This window comes from Monopterus albus, unplaced genomic scaffold (assembly GCF_001952655.1).
Source record: "Monopterus albus unplaced genomic scaffold, M_albus_1.0 scaffold1.1, whole genome shotgun sequence".
Classification (NCBI taxonomy): Eukaryota; Metazoa; Chordata; class Actinopteri; order Synbranchiformes; family Synbranchidae; genus Monopterus; species Monopterus albus.
Window position 1 is genome coordinate 2,619,556 of NW_018127881.1, and position 27,524 is coordinate 2,647,079.

At 39.6% G+C, this 27,524-nt stretch overlaps 1 protein-coding gene and 1 long non-coding RNA gene across 2 annotated transcripts in view; one reads left to right on the forward strand and one right to left on the reverse strand.

Moving 5' to 3' along the window:
- Nucleotides 1-951: 951 nt before the first annotated feature.
- On the reverse strand, nucleotides 952-6,434 carry LOC109958781 (uncharacterized). The gene is made up of 3 exons (XR_002274729.1): nucleotides 6,384-6,434; nucleotides 2,980-3,084; nucleotides 952-1,042 (listed from the first exon to the last, which is right to left on the reverse strand). It is a non-coding gene; the product is annotated as an uncharacterized LOC109958781 (long non-coding RNA).
- Nucleotides 6,077-27,524, forward strand: part of cdh22 (cadherin 22) — a 238,185-nt gene continuing 216,737 nt past the window's right edge. The window contains exon 1 of the mRNA XM_020597448.1: nucleotides 6,077-6,532. The gene's annotated coding sequence lies outside the window, so the exon portion shown is untranslated. The remainder of the gene's footprint in view (nucleotides 6,533-27,524) is intronic.

Here is a 27,524-nt window from a genome sequence, read left to right on the forward strand (position 1 = left end):
CTTAAGCAATGTCCATTACCCACACATTACTTTCTAGGACTCTGTTCATTTCATGTCGAAAATCTGGGTAGTTATCGTAACTGACTGGCAATTCCAAGTAACAGCCACACGTATGAGCAACGGGTCTTCTCTGAATCCCTGCACTTGTGTGAAGCTGACAGTGATGCTCTTTCCTGTGAATCAGTCTGATCCAGTGCAAAATCTGAGGCAACAGGACGATGCAAGTGTACTGCTCCATTGTTCAATTACAAAGGCAGGCTCTTGAATCAGTTTTTGGTGGGCAAGTTCCCTCAAGATTTGTTCAATGCTATCAGCTGTTGGAATCCTACGACAGCTGTGAATGTCCATGATTTCCAACAATTCTTCTAGGTCAAAACCTTTCAAAATCTGAACAGCAGGATTCAAAGGTCACTCGCTCTGACGCTGACACATACTTAAAAAAAATTGTCCACAAGATCACTCTAAGTCGAAAGTCGAAATTTTGACTTTTTATCTCATAATTATGACTTAGGTAAGTCAAAATTTCGACTTTTTATTTCATAATTTTGACTTACTAAGTCGAAATTTCGACTTTTTATTTCATAATTATGACTTAGGTAAATCAAAATTTTGACTTTTTATCTCATAATTATGACTTAGGTAAGTCGAAATTTTGACTTTTATTTTCATAATTTTGACTTAGTAAGTCGAAATTTCGACTTTTTATCTCATAATTATGACTTACTAAGTCGAAATTTTGACTTTTTATCTCAGTAGATCAAAAAAAATTTTTGTACTGGCGGAAACGGGCTTCCATACCATCCCCTCTCTCTTTCTCACACTGAAATGGTACCAGCAGAGTTCATCATTTGTTTCTCTAACAGAAGTTCATTGGCAGTGAAGTCAAAGAAACTATCCCAAAATAGCTCCAGTTTTTCCTCACTACTATACAGGATTCACAATTGCTGAGTTTCATTTTGGTATGTTGTAACAGCTTGCATCACCTTATTACATGATGAATGTGTCTCTTTTGCAAAGCCAGTTCCAAGGCAAACAGTGGTCTCTGCAGGGGGAAAAGAGGACAACAAAAATGTGCTGTCAAGATAAGAGTTTCAATTGAGCAAACATTAAAAGTGTTCCACTCTTTCACTGTTTATAGGATGCAAGTACCACGCTGAGAGAAAGCTAGGCAAAAGGAGGCAATGTAGAAAAATGGTAATATCCTACAGGGCGGAGTGTCTCATCTATCATGTCAGGTGGCTTTAAGATATGTTATTGTCAGAGATACAGCTAGTCTGCCCCTGCAATAAAAACTACCGTGTTACCCCCATCTGTCCACCACAGTACATTATGTGGCTTGATTACTGTCCCCAGTAGAACTAAGACTTTGTGGGTGGAAACATCAAAAACAAGGCAATGACACACCAAGCATTGATCTGTGAAGAGAAATGCAGGGAATGTATGGTGAAACAGCTTAAAAGTAAACAGTTTTAAAGGTGCCATCCACACTATTTCCATATGTTCAAACTACAACCAAGATAACAGAACAGCTAGTTTGTGTTTTTGTTCTACACAGTTCCTTGGTCTAAGCAATAATAAATAAACCTCATCTATCATTAACTTACAAAATACAACATGAACACAAATATATGACTCATACAATGAAGTGTGATGTCACCGGCATTGTCAGCCAATCAGGTACAGAAAGACAAACCAATCATTTCTGGAAAGTATGTACACATCATGTCATGGAAACAAACAAACAAATAAATAAAAGCTTAACTAAATGCTAGATGTATGTAAACCGAAATTTTGGATAGTTTTTTTCTTAGATAAAGAATCTGCAAGGCCACTGGTAGATATATAGGCTTGCAGGGAATCTACAATCTCAGTAATGATAGTTTGAACATAAATGAAGGAAATGTACATGATAAAATGCTATTCAAGCCATTTGTGTGTTATTAACATTGAATAAGCCAAAAGGTACAGGTAAATTAGATGTCTTAGAGAGTGTTTAAATGTTGAACTTTCTATCAGGTGCCATTGTTTTGTTTAGCTGGTTTTGACATTTTCACCTCTTTGCATTTAAGATGTACTGTTGTTAGAGAATAAAAGCTTAGTATTAACTTGTGAGAAAATGCAACACTGTCTATATTCACATGATGAACTATTGGTATTATGTTGGCTGTAAGAGTAATGGGTTTGTATTATGAAAAAACTTCTCACTTGCAGGCATTGCATGAGGTCCAACGTTTTAACATAAAACACAGGATACTCTACCAGACAGACTCAGTGGAGGATGCAGTATCGTAGATGGAATACACAACAACCCTACTCTTTTAGCGAAAGATCTAAAGCAAAGTTACCAGCTTTCAATATCGTGCTACCTCCAAACCTCTTCATGTGCGATGAACCATATCTCTGGGTTAAATAATAAATGAGAGGTTGTTTACATGGCTGTGCTTCAGAGTTGTTTTATTTTATTTTATTTTTTTACTGCTCCATTTAATTGCACCATATTTCTGTATGCAAGTTATCGCACATCTTAAAAATACAGGGACTTAATCATCAACTCAGAAAAAAGTATTTTTATAATGTCATGTGATTACACTTTCCTGTATCTTCACATTTTATGACTAATTTCAGAAAAAAATATTTGTCCAACTTTTGCATTTTCAAGCCTTTGCAAGTCTATTTAGTCACATTCTACTTTCATTTGTTTTGCCTTGTGCAGAACTCTATAATCCGTAAAGGCTTGGGTAGTCTGATTCTCTCTTTCCACTCATGCCAGTTAAAGTTTTTTTTTAACACAAGTTGTTATGAAAGAAAGGTCAGTCATCTCACTTTCAGTAAATGTCACCCTATACCTCTCTTTTGCCTTAACAGTGCCATTGGCCTTAATTTCCTCCTGAATTTATCAGCAACCTCAGGTGTGAGTTTCTGACTGAGTGGGTCAACGGGCCTTTCCTTCCTCTAGCCGATGGTAATAGGCTCACTTACCCTCAACTGGCCTTTCATCCCTAGCCACGATTCCCTCGGATGCTTCAGGCTCTGTTAACATGCTGTTCCCTTCCCACTGGATTTAACTGATCCCTATCTACTGGACTGGAGAGATACAGAAAGCCACACAAAGAGAGAGATGGTAAGACAAGCAGATACTAACACACACCCATTCACATAGGCAGAACAAGAGAGAGATGAAGATAATATCAGGACAGAAATAGTCAGATTGGATGGGAAGGGGATACTAGACTGATTGACTGCTCTGCTCTCAGTCCACTAGGCTGCTGATATATGAAGGAAGACAGAGATAGAGAGTGAGAAAGATAGAGATGATATAGAGGGAGAATAGAAATGAAATGATTGGAGTACTCCTCCTCTAGACTGGACATGTGATAGGGAGATAGTTATACATACAGACAATAAGAACAAACAAAAACAAGCTAAAAAAAAGTATAAAGTGTAAGAAAATGTGAATGGAGGTTAAAAACTGTGGAGAAACTGACATCCAACTAGATTCAAAGTGAGGCATATCATTCAGATCCTGTAAAAAGAACATTTTCAGAGTGGATAAAGTATTTATGTTACCACAATAAAACACATTTTTGTAGGTCTACATATTTTGGCATACATCTAATGAAACGAGGGAAATGCTGGAAGCTCTATGGTGTTTCTAACAGTCACTCAAATTTAGACACCAACACCAGTGTCACATCTGTTTAAGCAATGCCATTAATTCATCCACTACAGCATGCTTAATTTGAGAGTTTGAGAGAAAAATCTGAATCTTGCAATTAGGATTTACAAAGCAGCTGCTGGGTCTTGAGATGCACAGGCTTACTCAGTATTTTGCAGTCTCCACAGGAGAAGACTGATTATTTAATTTAATATCTAATATCTAATTATACTGGCAATGAAGACTTTGCTTCTAATCTCATAAACTTCACTCAAGAACAAAAAGACTGATATACTCAAATCAAAACCACTTATGCACCTACGTAGTCATTTAATGAAACCTAATACAGCTTTAGCTATCTGTGTATGGACGTTTGCCACCCTTCTATCAGTCCTAAATTGTACAGAAGCAATGAGTGATGAACTTTTTTGTTTTTTGAATAGATTTTGTTCAGTTCTAAACACAGCTACCTTTTAGTCTTCTGCACTATATTCAGAAAATGGCATGTACTTTATAGGACTCAAAAGTGAACTAGAAGCCAGGGAGAGGTTTAAAATGTTGTCTGATAACATGTCAGACACACAACCTGTGGTTTTAATTGATGCTTAACTGCAGCATGGATAGTACATTAATAACTTATTACCCCGATCCTCTCTTGAGGTACTAGCCAGACAACTTCTCATGGAGTGTGTGTCATCCCATCAAAATGTTGATTAAGGTGGTGGGAAACGCACAGACCCTTATCACATTTTTGTTCAGCTTCCAGCTTGATTTAAATGTAAATTCATTTTTATTTCAGTTCCTCCCATCTTGACAGTGTCTTGGTACCAGAGCAGGGAGGGAGTTGGAGGGAAGGGGGCAATTCTGCCCAGGTAAGCATATTTAGTTTGTGAGTGTTTGATTCTAAACTAATTTGAATAACTGTGTGAAAGCCAATTTGGTTTAATTGAGCTCTGCTCATCTGAACACCTGCAACTAGATTAGTGGCTGACATTAAGTTGTTTTGCTGCACTGGGCCTCCAAATGCTGCTCTTGCTCATTCATAACTCTGGATTTACCTCCAAATTTTTAATACAACACCTTATGTGCTTTGCAGAATATGCAATGAGCTTGCCTGATACTGTATTTTACAGAGCAGCAGTGAAATATGGCAAGAAAGGGGAAATAATACCCAGACTAATCCATTCTCCTCTCCTATGCCTGAGTGCTGTGACAAAGGTGGTTTATTACATTACCATCAGAGTGTGATTATCAGTATGTCTTAGGGCAGTTCACCATTGAGCAAAGCCCCAACAGGCCATGACAGGACGAAACAAACTATGTTTCTGTTCCATTGAGGGAAAACATTAAGCAAAAACGCACATCCCCCTGGTGCTACCCCAGCACGGCTGAATCTGACAGAGTAGTTAAATTGGTATTTGTGTTAGCACAGGCCAGCACACACTTTGTCCTGGCCTTTGTCAGCTTTTTGTACGCCTGTGTAGCTGTATGATTTGTGCACTGCCAAACTCATTGATCTGCTCCTGCTCAGAAGTACAGTATTACTGTTGGTGAGCTCTCGTTTTTTTCCACCTCTTTATACCAGAATGAATCAGAAATGGACTAGACATCAACAGATGATTATTTCACTCAGAATAGGATATCCAAACTTAAAGGAGGAATGATAGAGACAAGGAATAAAAGAATAAAGATATAAAAGATCAACCTTGTCATGCATTCATTTTCTACCGTTTGTTCCCTGAGCGGGGTCACGGCGGAGCCAATCCCGGCCGGCAATCGGGCGAAGGCGGGGTACACCCTGGACAGGTCGCCAATCCATCGCAGGGCTAACACATACACAAACACACACGCACGCACTCCTATGGGCAATTTAGAGACACCAATCAACCTAAGCTGCATGTCTTTGGACTGTGGGAGGAAGCCGGAGTACCCACACAGAAGGGTCCCAGGTGGGGCCCGAACCTGGAACCTTCTCGCTGTGAGGCAACGGCGCTAACCACTGTGCCACCGTGCTGCCAACCTTGTCACAACTTTATATATTTACATTGCCATGCTTTCCTAAGTCATCACATGCAAACCTTGCATACATCTTGGTTTTAGCATATGTATTTGTGCACAAGTGGTTAGTAGGCCTACAATACATTTGTGACGAACACTGCAGCATAACGTAGCCCATTATAATGTAATGTACTTTTAAAAAACACGGTGATGGAAGAAGTATTCAGATTCTTCACTTAAGTACAAGAATTTACAATGTACAAATAGGCTACAAGTATGTTGTGCATTGAAAATGTAACTTAAGTAAATAAAAGTAGGCTTCTCGATGCACAAAACGGCCTGTATATTTTATACCACCGTAGATTATACAGTGTAACTACTGTAGGTTCTTATTATTGAGTGAAACCCATAAATACATATTCGTTTTTTCACGCCCTGAACATGGAGTGTGTCGGGATATGGCCCTTTGCAGCACCTGTAGTTTAGCAATCCTCTGACGTTAGCATTAAATCGGATAGCAACTAAGAAACAAAGGGAACAGAAAAGAGTGTTTTGAATGGAAAGCCCTATCACATGGGTCCAATCAACAGTGTCAAAGTTATTGATGTGAACTAAGTAACCACCAGAGGAGGCCCGACATCTACATTAAAAAGTATTTGTTAGCAAAGCACACAGCTAATGCAGGTAGCCCCGTTAGCCCAACACTTGACAGTGTGCCAGGTAAACTCACAAGTGACGAACTTTCAACAGCCAAATGGATACAGGCCGATGAGCTCACAGGGGGCTGCTGGACGTCACACAGTAATCACAGCGCCTTCCATGCATGATGAAGACAGAGGAGAGGCGTTTTCTGAAACGAGCTGGGCCCAAGCACTTTATGTAAGTAGCAAAACGGGAACATTGAACATAAAGGCAAAACGCTCATCACTGTTCCTGCTTGCAACACGACAGCAGCTGCCAGACACCTGTTGTTTGAGCATTTCCCTTGCACTTTTCACTGGTTTTTGGCAATGACTGTCATTGTGTTGTTGAGTTCCAATAATGAATGCATATAGCCTACCATTTTTGCATAAAACAAGCATCTCTTCCCCACTGCTATGTTGATGTCCATTTATGATACATGCTGTGCAGGTAACAATGTGCAATTAGTTGCCAATTAATTACACATTGTTACCTGGACTACAATATGTGCCATAAAAGGCCATTTTTAAGTTTTAATGTCCTCATATATGTACGCATTTGGTTGAATAATTGTGACAAATACTAGGTTTTGGATAACACAGAATCAAGGGTTACTTTTCCCTTATTAAACAAGATATTTGGGCAAAACAGTAATATAAAAGTTAATGCTGTGTTTGTTAATAATCCAAAGTGGCAGAAGCCTCATTCCCTCCCTCTGTGCATTCAAAGTACTGGAGTAGGAAAAAATGAATGCCAGCAGTTAAATGTCTCTTTTGCTTATGAGCACCAGAAACATTTATGTGTACAGTTTAAACCAACTAATGTTAATGCACTGGGATGTGGATGGTATGCATGCCATGCTGACAATCCGCAACTAATTTGAGGAGTTTTAAAAGCATATAATCTTGAAAAGCAATATTAATTTACTGTGAAGTACATGGGATGTTCATCAAACATAATGTGAAGCACTGGGATTTGGGCAAACAAATACTCGACCTTCCCATGGTGAGCTTTGCAATTTCTAGTTATTTTTTTTTTCTTCAGTTTGAGCTCTGTGACTTAGGAACATCTTTATGCAAAGGCCTAAAGAAGCAGACCAGTGTATGTTATAAAACTCATTTTCTTTGACCTTTATGCTATTTCAGAACTTTGTATCACAGTCATTTGACCCTTGTCCTTATTCTTAGAACTTATTTCTTTTACTCGCTCTTTCTCTTTTATTTCATCTGCATGCATTTGAAAAATGTTTGGACATGAATGCAGTTTAGAATGTTTGACAAATCTACACAATGTTTTTCAATTTGAGACTAATACAGGACATTGTATGAGTAACATGCCAACACCTGAGCTCAGCTTTAGAAGATGGAAGGGATGCAGGGTGAAATAAAATGAATTCTGCAAGCCTATAAAAGGGAAGTTGAAGAGTTGTAAAATGATAAATGGTTGTTTCAATTTGAATACATTTACACAGAAGCCAAGCCTTCAAGCCTAAACTCATACCTTAAAGTGGAAAATGGTGTGGCGAATATTTAGAGAGGTCTACAGCATTAAATTATTAAAGTCCATAGTGTGCGACCTCAACCATAGATGTACAGTATATTTGAGGATCTTGCTATGGTTTTCTATCTGTGTGCATTCTGGATGAACCAAGCAGAAAAGTTCTGTGCTTTAAGCACCGTGTGAGAATTGAGAATTAATTTGGACAGCTGTAAAGACACAGATAGTCACATTGTGCCACGACAGCAAAACAGGATTCAGGAGAGAAGCCAGTGAAAGTCCACTGTCAGACCTTTTAGTGACAGAACTGCAGCCACACTGACAGAGACCAGGCACAACACTGCCACATCATCTGATAATGCTTAGGTGACATTCAGCACCCATTGCACAGACATATAAAGAGATAATGTATAAATGAATTCATTAATCAGTTTAGGTTTTCTCATTTCTCACTGTATGTGTTCACAATGCCGCAGGAAAACTGAAGCAATCATCCTTCCATTCTTAACTGATGATATAGCTATGATATATATTTTTCACTTCCCAAAAATAGATATCTAAACACTAATGTCCTATCCAGTGGGGAGATGAGACCAAGTGGAAAACACTGTAATAGCAAGGTATCATATTTATTGTCCAGAGGGTACTTAATATGATGAACTATGTTATAGAAAATGTCTCCAGCCAAAGAAACATCAGCATCTTCCATGGTGTGTAGCATTTGAACACTGATGCACTGACCATTTTCCCCCTTTTTAACAAACCCACATAGTACCAGTTCAGGCTGCATGACTAATTGTATCGTGAATATGCGATCTCGGTCTCACATTACAATAATCCTGCTGTGTTCGCATTAGCACGGAGATGCCTTGCATCAAATCAAGTCCTCCCTTTTCCTCGCTAAGCTCAGTTAACCAATAGCAGAAATGCGTTACATCACGTGATGAGCTGTAGATAGGAAGAGAAGACTGATTAAAAAACGAATCCAACATGTTTGACATTGTGAAAGATATTCTCTGCCGCCCTGCAACTATTTCTCAAAATGTTGTGCTGCCTGCACTGTACACCTAGTGCCAAATAGCAATTGAGTCGGAAATAAATCACTTTGTGGTTATGAGTTGTAGGTATTGGTTAACGCAGCTTAGAGATGAAAAGGGAGCGCTTGGTTTGATGCAAGGCATCTCTGTGCTAATGCAAACATGGCAGAATTGTCATGTCAGACTGAGATCTCACAGGGCTCTAAATCATGCTCACAATACAATTAATCATGTAGCCCTGTTACCAGTTATGTACCATTAGAAATCTGTCCCTTTTGTAAGAATCAGTATATGAGAAGACCACTGACTGCACATACTAGATGGACAAACGTTCTGTGACATCACCCACTGTTGTTTGAAGAGTGGTTTTGAAACTCAAGTCTGGCTGCTGCCATCTTGGTAGTGCCTCACCCCGTCTACTATGTCTGATCCAAAAATGGGCAGGGAGGTGGAGTGTGAATGGAGCTTGCAAGACAGCTAGCAGTTAGACACCTGTAGTGGGGCCCTTAATTATGCATAACTTTTAGTTTCAGTATGGTTTAAATGATGAGTTGTACAAAAATTCACTCCCCTTACATTTATTGTAGAAAGTAGCTATAGAGACCAAAACCTTTTTTTGTACCGGGCTGTAAACATGTTTATTTCTGCTGTAAAGTTGGACATTTTAACATGGTCACTATGGGCACTGACTCCCTTTTGGAGCCAGCCTCAAATGGCATCTGGAACAACTGCAGGTTTTAACAGTTCTGCACTGGCTTCATTTCTCAACCCTGGAGGTTGCCATTTGGTGAGGACCTATAGTGCATTTAAGTTTCTGTTTCATTTCGAAATCGGAAGATGGCAAGCTACCTAGATAGCTGGAGGCTTGTTAGTTCATTTAGCTAATGTTTCCTGTGAATCTCACTAGATGTGGTCATGTTAATTCAACACTTGTTGTATCATCATCAGCAGCTCCTGCATATTCATTACTGTTTATTCCACACTATACTAAGGAAATGGTCTAAGTAGCATTAAATGTGTACCTCTCATGGGTCCAGTTGTGGGGACGGCCAATGCTCATTGCACCAAGTTCATAGCAGTGGGTAGTCTTGTAAACACAGCAGGCCATTACATTACACTGTGATTTAAATTATGACAGAAGAACTAATATATAAAGTCACAGGGCAGGGGGTGCTGCTTGTAAAAGGGTCTAGATATTCAGGAAATGGTTCTGGCAGATGCTTGGAGGGCTTGGGGTTGATGTAAGCATGCAAACAGTGACCTGAACAGGCTTGGTGAAATTCAAAGATGTCACCCAAACAGTAGCAAAATGTGACAGCTGGTGAGAATTTCTGAGCTGCTTTTAAGAAATTATTTTGACCAGCATATTTCTTCGACACGCATTTGCTGTCTCATGTGTATGATACTGAATTAAACTACCTTGGATATTAACACAGGACAGATAAACTTTCAATACTGAGGCAAACACTGTGGGGGACTGTGTACAACAGAGAATTCAAGGCTGTGGCCATCCACTGATAAACAAAATCTGTTTCCCAGTGTCTTCTTGATCATACACATCCTTGGAAGGAACATCATACTGGGCTGTAGTAGTGATTGGTACATTTTGCTTTTTGTACATTTCTTTTTTTCACTTTGCTGTTTGTTCGCCTGAGGCTTTATAAAAACATTAATCTGGTTCTTGACTGAACTAATCAAAGAAAGAGTTTTTGGGAAGAGTTGGGGGCAGTGGCATCATCAGAGTTGTAGAAATGACTGAAAATAACTGAAGTGACTTTGTTTTGACCTGGTTATACTTGAGGTTAATTGTGATGTGCTTGGGGATAGGTTGGTTTGACTCCAGAAGGAGTGAAGTGCTTTCTGTACTACTTAGAAAGCACTGCAATTTTCTTTAATCTTAATTTTTCACTCGAGAGAGCAATGCTTTTGTATCCTTTAGTGGATCACACAGCTGCTTTTGAATCCACACAAATTTCAAAATAAAATTCTTCACAGTTTTCTGTTAAGTAATTATCAAAATGAAGTGTGTGCAGAACTTTCTCATGTGAAAAGCTGTCTGTTAATCCGTACAACCAACATAGCAGCTAGGAGTATTAGTCATGCCATTAAAGTGTTACCACACTCCTCCATGTAAAGATTATTTTATTTGTAAATTTGAAATGTGATCAACAAATTTCCCCCTGTAGGAAAATGGATGTTCAGAGAATGGCTGGGAATATCTGAGCCACTTGTTTCTGACATGCAGTCTCATCATCCTGACAAGCATAAGCAACACTTAACATGTATTGTAGGTTATGAACAATGATGTCTCTCTAATTGGCTCGTTGCTGTCTGTCCTGATTTACAACTGTGTGGAGGTGTCTTCTCACGCCATGAACATTATGATGAACTGGATGTTAGGTGGCAGAGTAGCCCGTATGGGAGTGTTGTGCTTTTGGATTTAATCTTGGTCTTTGTCCTGTTAGTTTTAGTCATATTAAATCAATGTCATTCTTTTTAGTTTTTAGTCAGCCTTTAGTTGAGTAAAACTCTGGGCATTTTACTCTTGTAAACATTTTAATTTAAATTGAGTTGACAAAAACATTTGACATTTTAGAAGATTAACTGGCAAAAGAAAAAGCTGTCAACATTGACATTGTATGTTTGTTTTTTTTTAATCAAACCTCCAACTGCAGCAGGTAATAGACTGTCTGTTACATCACTTCTACTGACCATGCAGTCAATTTTAAAGTGTGTGTAGTTTTTATTTTGTGTTTTATATCATTGGATACATACATTTCAAGTGTAGCCAGGGGGCCCTGGTTAAGCTATGACAGGGAGGGACCTGGACGCTGCTCCCGTCTATCCATCTGCTCTCTAGCTAACAAAATGGATGAACTCCTTCTTTTCAACTGGACTAACTCTGACTTCTCATGCTCTGCTGCTCTATGCATTACAGTGACAAATACTGGGGTACCAGGTATACAGAGCAGATCCAGTAATGGAGTTACTTGGGAAAACAAGAGGAGGCAGGAAGCTCAGGGGTGACTGTGTCTCAGGAGGTAGAGCGGTCGTCTCCCAGCTGTAAGTCTGGCAGTTTGATTCCCATTCTCCCCAGTCCACATGTTGAAGTGTCCTTGGGCAAGACACTGACCCCCAAATTGCTCCCGATGGCCAGAGCAGCACCTTGTAGGGACAGTGCAGCCATCGGTGTGTGTGTGTGAGTTGGTGCCGCAGTTGGCTGCCTTAGTTCTGTACTGGAGACAAATACCTTGTGTGTGTAACATACTTGGCCAATAAAAGTGATTATCATTATCATTAATTCCCTCACTGTGTAGAATTTGTAAGAGATTTGGATGTAGTTTTCCCTTCTCCAAAGTGTTTCTGTAGACTGCTCTGTGTGCTTATTGTACACAGTGCTTTCAATGGACTAATGAACATGAGCATAAGCCTCATGCAAGGTGCACACAAGGCAGTCTACAGGATTTTACAGGCTGTACACACTACGCTTTTGATCTGTGCCTCTGTGCCGCTGTGTGCATGAAGTGAACCATCGTGCATGTAAATAATACCGGCACAGTATTTGATATCTCAGACTGATCGACCGGTCGTGGCTGATCAAACTAAAAACCGGCCGATGTCCAGCCAATTGATTGGTACATCTCAAGATAAAAGCCAATTAAAATGAAGATAAGTCAGACAATGACTATGATTAAAAACGCAGCGTTCTTGGTCTGATGTTAATTTAAGCAATACATCCAGACATGAAAGAGGATAGAACAACAAAGTCTGGAGGGTTGGAATAATATTAACAAATCCAATTCATTCTGAATTTTGCAGCATCACAATCTGCCTTAATCACCAAATATGTTGAGCAAACAAGGAATTTGTCTCCGGCACAGAGGCTCTCAGTGTGTTTTAGACAACAGACAATAGAATAGAATGAGTCTATAAGTGACATGATGTTAACTTTAATGACACAAACCCCATTATCTAGAGGAAAAAAAAGAAAACCGTACACAGCCTACCCACATAATGTTCAGTTTGGTCAGACTGTATGAGAAAGCTGTTGATTTTGTTTTGCAATTTTTGTCCTGTGCTCCTATGATAACTGTACTGTATATTGTATGTTACCATTTAAATAGATGTATTAAGAAAATGTATGGAACCTCTTTGCATACAACACAAGTTTACTAGACAGTTGATTTCTGCCCAACAAACCTTAATCAAGCTCACAATTAGGCTGTCCTCATAATATGCTATGCATTTTAATGAGCCACTACATCTTACAAATAGACTGCATTTAGTTGGTATGGATTAATTCATAATTATTGTAGCAATTAAGTTGTTTGCTTAACAGTAGCATGGATAGCATGTTACATATTAGCATGTATAACACTTGTCAGTGAGGCTACAGTAAATTCCCATCTAAGCAATGTGGCAGTGTCCTGTTGTAAGATGGTAACACTGGCTTAATATGGCTAATACGGTTATAAAAATTTAGGATATTAACAACTTAACATTAGGCTACCTCTGCGCCAAGCCTTATGAGATGTCTCTTCAGGGTTGTGTTCTTCCAAGGGATTTTGTAGCCAGTGGGCTTCTCTCCTGACAATACTACACCCTCACTGTTTCTGTGGCATTATATTTGAAGTACAGTAAGTCTAAATGTCAGCTTTCCCCAACCAAACCTTGATGTTGCTGTCATGTTTCTTTCCTGTCACTGTATCGTGTCCTAGCTCCTATGGTCATGGTGTTAAAGAACATACTGTAGCTAGATCCAGACTGGAACTGTTGGCGGTGCATTCATGGGAGCATTGTTGGTGTGCGGTCACAGAGAAGAGGAATTCAGGTGTGCAGGAAGAGAAATGTGCAGCATAGCCATCAACAAAAGGAGGAGAGAAAAAGAACATTTGGATTTTGTCATTTTTTTGTTTTTTTTTTTAAAAAAAGGCTTTGCTTCTTTTTTGTCTGAAAATGCAAAGATTTTGTAATCGACAGTATCCGTCTGACAATCTTTCTCATACTGCATCCTAGGACTTTTTTAGTTGAAGAAACAAAGCTTTAGTGAGTTACATCTACCATGACATAAAGTAATAACACTGAAACAATTCTGCTGACTCAGCACACAACCACTGAGGCACTGAGTAAAAGAAAAAAAAGTTGAACAGTATAACGGATATAAAAAAAACATCCAGTGCCCAGTCTGAGAGAGGAAATTTTCCATTTTATTTTTCATTTTCATTATCTGTCTGGTGAAAGTATAAATGCCAGGAGGATTAGAGAAATTACATGGGCTCTCGCCTTTCCTGCCCTGGTGCTTATCCTCCTCTCTGCTCCTCTCTCTCTTTCTCCCATCTCATTTTTTCATCCGTTGCTCCGTCACCTTTTCCCTCCTGCTCTCTCTGTTTACCCATCATCTTCCCCACTACAGTCTTTTTCTCTCTTATTTTACCTGGCAGTCTCTCTATGTGGTAGCTGTTCTTTTGCCTTCTTCACCTCGCTCCCTTGTGGCACACCCCATTTGTTTCTCCCATTCCTATCTTTGTTTTTAGCCACGTCGCTTCTGCTCCACTCTTTTTGTGAGTGAGTCGCTGTCACCATTCCGCTGGCACTCCCCATGTGGCTCACCTTGGATCAGCATGACTGGGCTTGGCCCCCATGGGTCCTGCTGGCCAACCAGTTCTCAGCAAAGAGAAGTGTCTTACAAAGGGCCTTCCTAATCCTTAAGATCTATTACAGATAGCAGGGCTGACACAGGCGACAGAGATTAGAGAGAGCAGATACTGACTGTATTGATTGGCCTTCTCATCCCGAGGCCAGCCCAGCAGCTTGCTTGTGTAATAGCATGCTGTAATGAAATTCAGCCAGTATGTCAGAGCCAGCAGCTCTAAATGCATAAAGAGTCGACTGAAGTGAAGTAAACAGGTGATGGAGCCCCGCAGCGAGGGCAGTGGATAGAGTGCCTGCTGGTGTACCACTGCAAATGGAGGTTAGCATGCCTGCTCCACTTTCTTAAATATGTGCTGGCCCATGGTGGCCCAGATTTGCCGAGAGAGAAAACCACTTTGTGTTTGGACCAAAAGGTGTGTGTGTTTTTCTTTTCTTTTTTTAATGTAATGTCATGAACTGGTGTTTTTGTGAGCTGTTTGTTACCAATGTTTCTCTGGCAGTCACATTTAGGCATGGTTTGGAAGCCAAAAAACAAAAACCAGCTGGCCCACTCACTTTGCAGTCCATTAGCAGAGGTCGCATGGCCAAATTCTTTTTGCACTTAGTTCAGAAACATATGAGCCAAACATTTTTTATTTTTTTAAATTCCTTTTCAGAGTTTGATAAATGCTGTGTGTCCATGGCTCATTTAGGCTGGTACTGTACTTTACAATAAGGACCAGTGTAAAACCAGTTAAACTGATTTCTAATAAAGACTGATGATGGTACAGATGCCTCAGACATATTGCTACAATGGAAAAGATGACTTAAGAAAAAATGTAAAAAAAACTTTACTGAACACAATTATTTTGCCGGTACACAATGCTATAAGTGTTAAAATGCACGCTCAGATACAAACTGGATCTGTCCAGTGTTACAGTAGGCTATTAACACCAGGAAGATATGAGCATATTCCACCACTCTAACCATAGAATATAACCTAAATTACACATAATTTCATTTCCAATGAGAGCAAAAGAAGAGTTTACAGAGCAGATAATGAATGTAGCATCTAAAAAAAACATGCAGTTTAATTTCAGTTGAACTTTACCCACCAAGAGTCTCATCAAAATAGTATTTTAGTGCTATTTACACACATGCAAATTCAGGCTGAGCCAGAATTTTACTGAGTGAATGGGCCACTATGTTTAGATTCCTCATTCATTTTATTCATTCATGAAAATATTAAAATGATTTGAAATGCATTACTAATACTCTCCATTTTGAAGGACTTTCCTGGCACCGTCAACCAGAGCAGGCTCAACAAGCTGCATGTTTCAAAAGTACAAGAAATCCTCTCCAGCATAATGAACGTACACAGATGGACAGAAGACAATAACAAATTTGAAACTTAAAACATGTGCTCAAATTTTTTTGTATAACTTACTAGACATGATATGCAATATTTTACCTTTCAAGCAGAAAAGACAGATTGCTCCTCTTTTGGCTGGTCCCATTAGGAGTTGCCACAGTGAATCACCTATTTCCACATTTATGAGTTGTGTGGTTTGAAATTTGGCATGTTCATACTCCTGACGCAACTCTATTTATCCAGGCTTGGGACCTGCACAGAAATTACTAGTGTGAAACCCCTGTGGCTAGAGGTTCCCCACCTGGGAATCGAACCCCGGCCGTAGTGGTGATAGTGCTGAATGCTAGCCACCAGGCCAGCAAACAGATTCTTAACAGAACAAATAAATTCAGTATTCAAATAGCTCACAATGTCCCACCTGCCATCTGCCTGCCACTTTTTGATGAGCAGAGATTATATGTAGAAAATGTGCCATATATTTTTGGTAAAACATTTTCAAACATCTATCTTTTTAATGCATATTACCTCTGGCCCTGGTTAGATGGTTGTAGCCTCTTTTTCACCTGCACTTCCTCCTCTTTAGGCCTCCATGCTTGGAAGGAGCAACAGCCCCCCTGCCCCATAGGTTTAGCTTGATGCAATGGATTGCCAACAGCATGTTATAGCTACAAGGCCTCTGCTAATCACACTATTGATCTGTATTTCCACCCATTTGAAACTCTTTACCTCGGTGGGCGGTATCAATGAATAAAGTCCAAGTCTCTGTTTCTTTCCTTGTTTGTTGAAGCAGCTGGCGTCTCTGGGGAAGTGAATGAGACCTGTGCACCTACTCCACATTACAGCCATGCCCTGTCTTTAGCATTCAGCCGCCACAGCCTCCACAGGAAAGTCTGCCACGTTGAGAGCAAACACAAATGGTGAATGGCTGATCGACCTCCTTCTCTTTGAGGAACAGTTGTGTTGCGCTGTGTGAAGTTGTTTTTGTTTTTGCAAGTAAAGATTGTCACATCAGTGCAAGAGAGGAGAAGCCTTAGAATGTGAACTCTCATGGAATATCAATAGGCAGAGTAATGGCCTGGTTTTCGAGAAGGTTTTGGTCTGCTGCATGTCATTTTAAGAGCTGGGCCCATGAACAAAAGCACCAACGCACACATTATTGTCCCAGCAGCTATCCTGTGATTACACATCTCCAAGTACTGTAGTTAGTGTGTCTGTTGTCACTGAATTAGATTAACTGTGACAGACTTGTACAGTAATTAAGCTGTACTATGACAGGAGTAAAACTCTGCAATGCATGCCCTCCTAAGAAAAATCAAGCTGAAATTTATGACATCAGTCTGTATGTGCACCCTGCAATAATGCAGAGTGATGTGAAGCAGCTAATGGTGGGTTTAATTTTTCTTAGCACTTTTACATCATATGTGACCCTTTTACTGTGGATCTGTCAGGAGATGAGCTCAAAGTCCAAGGTTCATAATATAATGTGTTTTTATAACTTTTTAATTAGACAAACTGCATTAAAGAGAGAACAGAGGAGGAGAAGTAAGAAGGAAACCTATTGCAGTGAGAAATGCCAAATCACATATTTTAGTTTATGTCTGTAGGATGAGAAGGATGATGAGGAGGTGAGGAAGAATGTGGGAAAAAAATGACAAAGGGGCATGGGAAGAAACATGGAGAGAACATTGCTGAGGATTATAGAAATAGGAAGAACAGGACAAAAATAAAGAAAAGGATTTACATAGAGTGTAGTTCTTGAAAAAAAAGGGAAAGAGATAACATCTGATAGATTTAGGAGCGTATATGTGGTTCGGCGAATACGTAGGTGAGCTCTGTGTAATGTTAATGCCAGGATAAAAGTATTACATAAAAGAGCTTAAGTACTGTAGGCAGACAAGAGCAGATGAAGTGGTGTCACTCGGAACAGGATAGAGGAGAATTCACTGAACCAGAAATATGGTTTGAAATATGGTAAGAGATGAAGAAAGGCAGAGGGCACATGATAACTGAAAGGGATTTTAAATAAAGCAGCTCAGGCAAAAAATGACAGGCAAGAGTGCATGACATGACCAGTGTCTCACCTTTATTAAGGGATAATTCCGGTTTACAACTTGGGTCTAATGTTCATAGCTTTGGCTGTCATTTTTAGTGGTTATCATACTGATTAAAGCAGTTGCTTAGATCTCAGACTACAGTAACGTTGCTTTATCAAAGTCTGATGGAGGAAGTTATGTCAGTGGTGAGATGATTGTAATAATAATAACCGTTATTTGGCCAAGTATGTTACACACGCAAGGAATTTGTTTCTGGTACTGAACCGAGGCAGCCATCTCAACATTAGACCCAACTCAAGCCGATGGCTCTAACCGTGAGGGGCAACTTTGGGGGTTCAGTGTCTTGCCCATGGACACTTCGACATGTAGACTGCAGGCACCGTGATTCAAACCTCAACTTTCTGGTTGGGATACGACTGCTCTACCCACTGAACCACAGTCACCCCCCCACAGGTTGTAGCCAAGCAGATACAGTTTTATTTAAAGCAACAATAGATAATTCTTTTACATAAAAAAAAAAAAAAAAACGGCTTCAAAAACCTTTTTTTGGTGGAGGGAATTTTGCGTCCCAGACACCTCACATGAGAGCTGCGTTTTGCTTTACAGCACCCAATCCTTCAGTTAGCTCAATAGTCTAAGGTGGTTCACACACACACATAAACAAATCCCTGAGCCTTTATTGAGTTTTGATCATTTTTCAGGCGAGAGAGTATCCACTTAGATTATGACTGTATGGTCAATCTATCTATGTGATGCCAATTTAGAATTTGTTTTGAAGTTTTCAGAGATGTTAGTGCTCGTTATCCAACTAGCTCTATTAGCACGTAGCTTCATCTTGTTCAGACCACAGTTGTCTGTTAGTGAGGACGCTGCTGTTCCAGCTGCTTTTCCACTGTCTGAAATTTGCTCTGTTTGGAGTTGAGAGTCACCAGACAAAAGTAAATATTAGACTTGCTTTTACTCACTGGTGAGAGCTGAAAATAACCCTGTCAAGGTTGCTTATTGTTAATAGCTGCTGTCCTGACATTAGCTATAGAGATCTGCTAACATGAAAACAACAACACAGCAGAATGTAGTGAACATCTCTGCTAATGTTATTTTTAAAATAGTTCACCATAAGCTGTAACCCTGACAATGTGTGTCAAAAGCGTATCGGAGCAACTGCAGCATCTCTTTCTGTGTTTTTGACAGTGTGATATTGACAGACTGGAATTCAGTAACAATGTTTTCTCAGTACTATATGTCAGACCTTCAGCAGAGTTTTCAGTCAGCTAATATTAGCTACTGGAGCTCACATGAACCTCTGGAAGATGAGGGATTGCCATTGTTCAGGGTCATGTGCTGCTTCCATTTCATTGTCGTCCAAATAGGTAAAACAACAAACCCTAACCGCCCTTCCCTTGATTTGCTCTCATCATTATCAAAGGTAGTGACTGTGATGCTGTGGTCCTCTCCCCTTCTTGCCCTCAAGTAAACTCATCCCCTTTTCTCTCTCTTTAGTGGTGTTCTTTGCAGTCAGTAAAGGGCTACTAAGGTTGTAATAAGCCTTTGTGTGACCAAACAGCTGATGTTTGACAAGTGTAATTCTGGCCTGTGTTTTAGTCCCCTGAATGGTGCTGTGTGGGCTGTGAGGCCCTTCACAATGCTAGCTCTAAATTGCACACTCTTTGCCTTTTGTCTCTGGATTTGTTAAACACTTTGAGCTGTTTTATAGTTTTCAGGGCAGTGGGCTTTGTGGAATGGCGTTTACTGAGAACTGTTTTGCAGCTGAACTGACCACACAGAATCAAGCCCATTTCCAGTTTTTCTGTTCATTGCAAATGTTGTTACTGTGTGGTTTTGTTATATGGACTGTACATTTAATTGATGTAAAAGATTTATAATAGCACAATAGCAACACTATAACATATAACATGGCAAATTAGCTGTGGTCCAAATTTTTTACTTATATAAACGTGAGCTGGCAGGTGATTTGTTCTTCACAACTAGTCAAAGCTGTTTTAGAATTAAAATGAAGTTATTAGGCTTCATCTACCAAGCTGTCATTTGATGGATAAACTGACCGAAATGTGTCATCTTTGCTGTAATACTTTATTGTACAAAAAGTGAAATGGCTATGGCCCTTTTTCCTACCTTTTTATTTGAAGATGGATGCAAAGTGATTTTAACATCTATTTATTTCTTCAGGATTTGTGTAATAACGTGTCTTTCTGTCACTGCATGTGTTCCTTAGCAAGAGTATGGTCACCCACATCCAACTAGCTTTAGCCACAATCCCATTAATTGCATTGGCACTCAAAGGGGAAGCAGCCAAGCCGGAATAATTGGCCTGCACTATGCAAAGCAGGCACGGTGTAACAGGAATTCAATACCAAATAGGACTGATGAGTGATAACAATAACATTTCAGTGCCAGCACAAAGTTTCCTAAGAAATTATCTCATGGTAACTGTTCTCTCCTGTGTTCTTTTCCTGTAGACATTCTTTTGTTTCAGTATGAATTGACTCTGGCTGCAGTTGATAACTGCTTAATGCCAGTGTCTTACTTTCTTTCTGTCTGAGATGTCCAAGGATGTCAACACTCATTCTCCACCATCACTTGCTTCCCTTTTCTGCAGATTTGAGCCCAGCTAATGCATCCTATATGTCCCCTGGGGGCTCCCATATATCAGCCCTTGACCCACAGGAGAGGTTCAGGAAGGTGGGATCATTTATTATTTAAATGTAATAAGGGGAAAGGGTGGGGATTCTCATAAGGCATATTTTGCCTGAATGCACTGAATCTGCAGGAAGGATGTGAGTTAATGGCTAACACAGATCCACCGCACAATGTGGATTATGAGAACCTCAGTGTGGGCTAAAGTGGTCAAATACACCAATCAGCCACGATATTATGACCGCCTGCCTAATGCTGTGTACGCAGGAGTCAGTGCTACAATTTTGTGGCACTCATGTCACTCTGCAGCTCACCGTGTGTCTTCTGTGAATCCGTTTGCTTCCATGGTTCTACTGTCAGGAAGAGCACATGTTTGTCTACCATTCAGTGTAAAAAGATTGAAAACTGTGGTTGTGAGAGAATTTTTTAGACAAACCCAACAGCCTCCCCACTCTACGTGTGTATCACTAATACAGCTGCTGAATGTTTTTTCTTCATAGAGACCAATGTACAGTATGTCTCATTTTCACCATTTTTAACAAAGATTCAAGTAAAATGCAGTCTTTGGAAAAGGATGAATGTAATGTAAAAGTTTAATATGCAGTAGATCAACCTCATGCTCAGTGAGGGTGTCCATGTCCCTGTTTGTCCTTCCTTAGACCACTGTTGGTAGGTACTAACCACTGCAGACCAGGAACACCCACCAAGACCTGCAGTGTGGGAGATGCTCTGACCCAGTCATCTCACCACCACACTTTGGCCCTTGTCAAACTCAGACCCTTACGCCTGCTGGTTTTTCCTGCTTCCAACAAATCAACTACGAGGACTGAATGTTCACTTGGTGCCTAATATACCCCACACACTGACAGGTGCCACTGTAATGAGATAATCAATGTTATTTTCTTCACCTGTCAGTGGTCATGATGTTATGATTGATTGGTGTGTGTGTGTGTGTGGTGTGTGTGTGTGTGTGTGTGTGTGTGTGTGTGTGTAAAACCAGCCTAACAAACAAAAGACACTTTGCATGATCTCCAATTACATTTTAAGAACTATTTTGATGAAAATTCAGTATTTGTATTTTTAAACTATAGTATGGTAATTTATGAATGAGAACTGTGACTAGAAATGTTGCCTATCTACATATAGCACACCAGTAGCCCACTATTGTACCCTTTTTTTGTCTACACAATCACATACACTTTTGTTGGTATATGATGTTGATGAAGGTGAATTTTTTTCAACAAAATTCATATTGTGTGTAAAAACAGGTACATTTAGCTCGTTTCTCTTTTCTTGGATTTATTTCCTTTTCAGCTGAATCCTCTGGCTCTTACCGAATCATGACAACACAGGCAAGATAAGATTTAAAAAAAAAACTATGTTGTGTGTGAATGGGATTCATTACTAAGCAGAGGTACAACACAACACCCAGGCCTACTGATATCTCTGCTGTATTCACAGCTTAACATGATGTTTAGAGCTGACAAACACTAACTTTAACCCTGATAATAGCAGGGCTACTGACACTTCCCTGGGGATACACTCACTGGAGAGCCTCTCGCAGTAGCACAGCTAGCTCAGCTACAACACAGGTATCCACACAGTGACTTTGTCAAAGGGCATTGAACATGCTTGCGCTGACTGGCAAAGTTCTACCAGACTCCCTGTCTCTTCAGCGATGAAAAGGAGTCTGACAGCAGACCGTTAGCACTGACTCTGTCCATCCTATACTGAGCCTTAGTCTCTCTTGTGTTCTCTGATCCTATGTGTCCCCCATTGCCATCCCTCCTCTGTTATATTTTTAGATATGCTGGGATAGAGGCTTACAGCAAAATTTGATTGTCTTGCTCCACACATCGGCTGTAAAAAAGCTGTAGCAATAAAATCTTTATTAGCGCTTATGCCTTATCCGTATCTCATTAAAAAAGTACTGTCCAATATCTATCTGTGAACATGATGCTACAATGTTTGTATGCGCAAAATATCACATAATGCGTTGTTATAAACTGGTATTGCAAACATTGTTTAACAACTGCTAACATGGCTCCACTGGTATTATGATTAACTGAAACCAGAACAAAGTTACCTCAGGTGTGATTTCATTCCCAGCTCCATATTCTGAGCTCTGAGGTAAATTGTATGCTCCATTAATGCCACATTTTTCTTTGTCAAACAAAAACTCATCTGCAGTCAAACATAATGTAGATAATCTAAATGTCCAGAGTCTGTGCAGTGCACCACTACACTGTCACTAGTGGACAATGGACAAGCTTGAGTTGGAAATCACAACACAGCTACAGCCTGTGCAACACAAAAGTACCTCATATATCTGGCGAATGTTTGAGGCAACTGAATACTATGAATAATTTACAATGTACAGGAGTGTACATTAAATAAGCAATGTGCTTCCTTTGACCAGTCTCATGTGTATCTCAACCAGCATTGGTTATTTCAAAAGGTTGCTCATTCATCAAAGGTGCTGGCAGAACAAGAAAGGTCAAGGTTGATGTTTTTCTTTCTCTCTCTTTCTGTTTTTTCTTTTTCTTTTTTTTTTTTTGGAGCCCATCAGGCAGATAATGGAAAATGGATAACTGGGTACATAATGTATGATAGAAAAACACTTGTCTTAAGCAGGGAGTGGATAACAGATGTACTTGGTGAGGGGAAAATGGATAGCAGATGTATCACCACGCTCTTTGGGCAGGAATGAATGTTGAACCAAACCAGGGTTAAAAACACAGATGGATTTTGGATCTGAAAAGCTCGTGTTTGCCAAATGACCGTGAACACACCAGTCACATAGAACAGAAGCATTATGTGCTCAGCCCTAACAATCATTTGATGTTTGCCATATTTTCAGCTTCTGCTTTCATTTGTACCTGGGCAGAAATCAAATCCACTGTAGATCATTGTATCTAAATCAAATCTCACAGTCCACTGTTTGATGATTTATCTTTTTTCAATCATCACTTGCCTATTAAAACTATGTAGATTTGTCATAAACAAAAAAAAAACAAAGTCATCAAATGCTGGTCAAAACAACATTAGGTATGGTTTTGTATATAAATTCCCTATTAGATACCAAAGATATAGTCTACTACTATTGCTTTTTAATGTCTATCAAACTAAAGCTGTACTTTGACACAGTCCATGAAAACCAGTAGTCTAAATCATGACACATAACAAGAAGTACATACTTTGATAGGATGGATACATATTTGTACTGTATACATACTGTATATACTACACTGATTCTCACTGAAAACAAATGTGTGTTTTTGGTTAAACTGCATCTTCATCAGTAAACCATATTTTATTAATCACATAAGCAATATGACCTCACAGGTCTGAGGTGCCTGGTAGAGCAGACCCGTGGCCCCCTGCTGAAAATGTGACTTGTTGGATGCAACAGTGATGTCATGTTTTCCAACTGCTAATTGTATTGTCAGACCTCCCAGTGTGAGACTGTAACCTTGAAGAACTCAGCAATGTGATTTGTATCATCCTTTCCCTCCAGATATGGTTCCCAATAAGATGTATCTGAATTAAAGCTCTTTAAAATGTCATAGCTGCAGGGGCTGGGGGTGATGAGTCTCAGATGGTTGCGCTCACGAGCAAATCGGAATAGTGTCTCTCAGAAATACTCACGCAATGGTGAAAACTTACATGTAGTAGTACCTTTGGAAAATGCTTTTTTGGGGATAATAATAATAATAATAATAATAAATGAATAAAATATTTTTACACATTTAGGCCAAAAGTTTAAATATATCTCTGGCTTTTCTTTGTGCTGGTCTTTATTCACAGTATTAACTCACAGGAAAAAGTAGCTGAAAGGCAAAATTTCAAACAAATTATCTTATTATTAATTAAAAAGGCTTATAGCATTATACATGTATACACTTTTTACTTGACAAAAGGTTACTATCTCTCTTTTCTATCTCTCTATTCTAATGTTACGACTATGGAAATATTCTCACATTCCAGACTTTGATAGTCTAGAGTGATGACATCCGTATGTTTACAGTTTATCAAATCATAAGCCATCTGCTGTCTTTTTATCACATCCATTTGCTTTGACACTTGGTCACTGACAATGCAAAATTTAGAAAGATCCACTGCCTCAATTATTGGTTGATCCACAGTTTCTACACTAAATCACTGACCATTTGTCCACTTGGAGCATTAAGGCTTCAGTGTTCAACAAAATAGCTACTGCTGAAATGAACAGCTTCAGGTCTCTGTCAAACCAGTAGTGCATGAAGATATGAATGATTGGTAACACAATATCTGCCCTATGATGTATGCTGTAATTCAAAATGCCTTACAGGATATACATTTTTTAAAATGAATTACCTACATTACGCTCCTGTTAACCTTGGCTGTGGCACTGACATGCTTTATACACTGAGCTAGTGTAGACATTAGCTCAGAAATGCTGATATTAATGATTTTGATAGATTACAAGTAATGAAATACAACCCCAAATTAGAAAAAGCGTGGACAACATCAGAATTGAAGCGAATGTTTATTTTAAACATAGAATAAAATTGATGAGGTATCACATCAAATAATGTGCTGCTGTATTGCTTTCAGTGTAATACAGGACACAGATGAGTATGGTAAAACACAAACTCCTATTATGTTTTTATGTATGGGGCTTGGTCAGGGGGGTGAGGGGTAGCAGGGGGAGTATTGTAGGCATGTACAATACAGTTACCTTGGGACAAGTCGATGTGAGTGGCTTCATTCACATTTCCAGCACAGGAGTTTCTGTTGTGTTTTGGTTAGCCATGTTGCTAACATAGCCTACTCTACCTTAGCACCAGTTTCAACCACCAGTGTGTCGACATTAACAGACACAGTAAAAAACAGCTTAACATCCAGTACCCTAACTAATGAAAAGGCATGGTATGTTGTTATGGTGCATTAACTGTGGCCCAAATTTGAGGGAGAATAGCAATGAGTGGTGCAGGCTGCGATAAACCCAATCCCCCATAGAAATGGAGAGAGGGGGCTGCATTTATCCAATCCTTTGAAACTCACTCTGAACATGGGCTAAAAATGATAAAAGTTATACCTGCTAGGTATCAGCATGTTAGCATAATGACGTTAGCATTTAACTCATGGAAAGTCACGTCATCTTCCTTGAGGTGCCTTTTAATTAAACCCTAATTACAGTTTACTCTTTTTGCTAGAGATGCAGTTCCACTCCCCAATATCTACACTGTACTGAAAAACTGTTTCTAGTGAAATAGTATAGCGGCTTTTATTCTGTGAGTTCTCACAAATCTGAGGTCACGGTTTAGCTGTTGGTGAGAGGGAGAAAGTGAAACACATGCCCTGTGAGCTGCTGTGCTCTTCAGAACTTTACTTGTTATTCTCTCGGGGTTTACTGAGGGAAAACAGTAACAATTTTTATTCTGATATGAAGCAAGTGTTAGGACCGAAGAGCAGAATCAACTGAAGCTGATCTCCCCACCACCTAATTTACATTTGTGAAGCACAGTCATAATCTGTCCATTTAATACCATCAAATAAAGGAACAGAGAGACAGAGCGAGACTGACCTGAAGTCAATGAAGTCCAATGTCTTTAAACCCCTCTTTCTGTCTTTCTCTCTCCCTCGTATCTTATGACTGTCTACCCTTGCCTGTGTCTCCCTGTCTGTCTATCTTCTCTTTCAACATCTGTCCCATCACATTCTGTTGAAGTGACTCTCTCTTTCCTTCTCTGTTCTCAGCTCCCTGAAGGGTCTCCATCTTATCTTGGCGATAAGCTGAATTGCCACAGAAACACATTGGTCTTCATCTCCATCTGTATTCCTCCCTTCTGGGTTTATGGAAGCACATTTTGGGGGATAGATGCAGTTTAATGAAGCATTCTCAGTGTGATTGGTTCTGAATGTGTGTGCATATGTGGAGCCAAATCATTTTTTACTTCCGTAGATACTCTGAAAAAGAAAATGGAGGCGCACGTCCTGCACACTTAACAACATTATAAATCTCCATCATCTATGAACCATAAGGCCCCTTTGGACTCGAGATCAAATAGTTTCTTGTTCAAGGAATTTATTAAGAACTTCTTAATGTAGCAGGTATCCCTTGTGTGTTTATCTCATGAGACATAATATGCCCAAAAACATGCAGCATATTCAAACTGTAAAAATTAATTTACATTTCTTAACTTCTTTGTTGTCCTCTGCATAAAGGAAAAATATTTCATATTTTATTGATAGTTTTCCTGCTTAGTGTAACTTCTCTTTATTCTTTTCTCTCTCTTACATAATAAATACACAGACACCACCCACGCGCTCACCCACACATTCTCCCACTGCTTTCGTTCACGCCGCTGGCACAGGTGGTCTGCTCCTCACCTCATAAGAAGCCCGCATGGCCCTACTGTCTGCGCCATCTCCCACGAGCCTCTCTGTTGCCATTCTGAGTGAAGGAGGGAGGAGCTGCACTTCTAAACCTGATCTGTTTTGTTCTGCTGCTACCATCTGGCTGCACGGCATTGCGTGGCATTACAATGATGCGTGCAGATGTAGGGGAAATCTGTTTGTGTCCAATGCAGGTTGTGTGTCTTGTGAGGATGGCAGACTGACAGATGTTAATGGCATGCATGTATGCACATGCAGTGTAGTATATGTAATATTTCTGCATCTCCTGTGGTGTATTTTTCAAAAGGTGAAGGCCTCAACTGATGCTGTGATATGTATGCGTGTTATGATTTATTGGTGAATGGCTGAGTGTTGTTGCTGATGCTGCAACTATGCTACAGTGCCAGCAACTGATTTTCATAACATGTTGTTCTGGACAGATGAGAGGAATGAGAGGAAAAAGGAAGCAGAGAATGGGAGTGTTGCATTACTTTAAAAAATGATGCAGTGATTATAGGCTTTTGTGTGTTTACAAGAGGAAGGGGAGAGAGAGTATATAAACA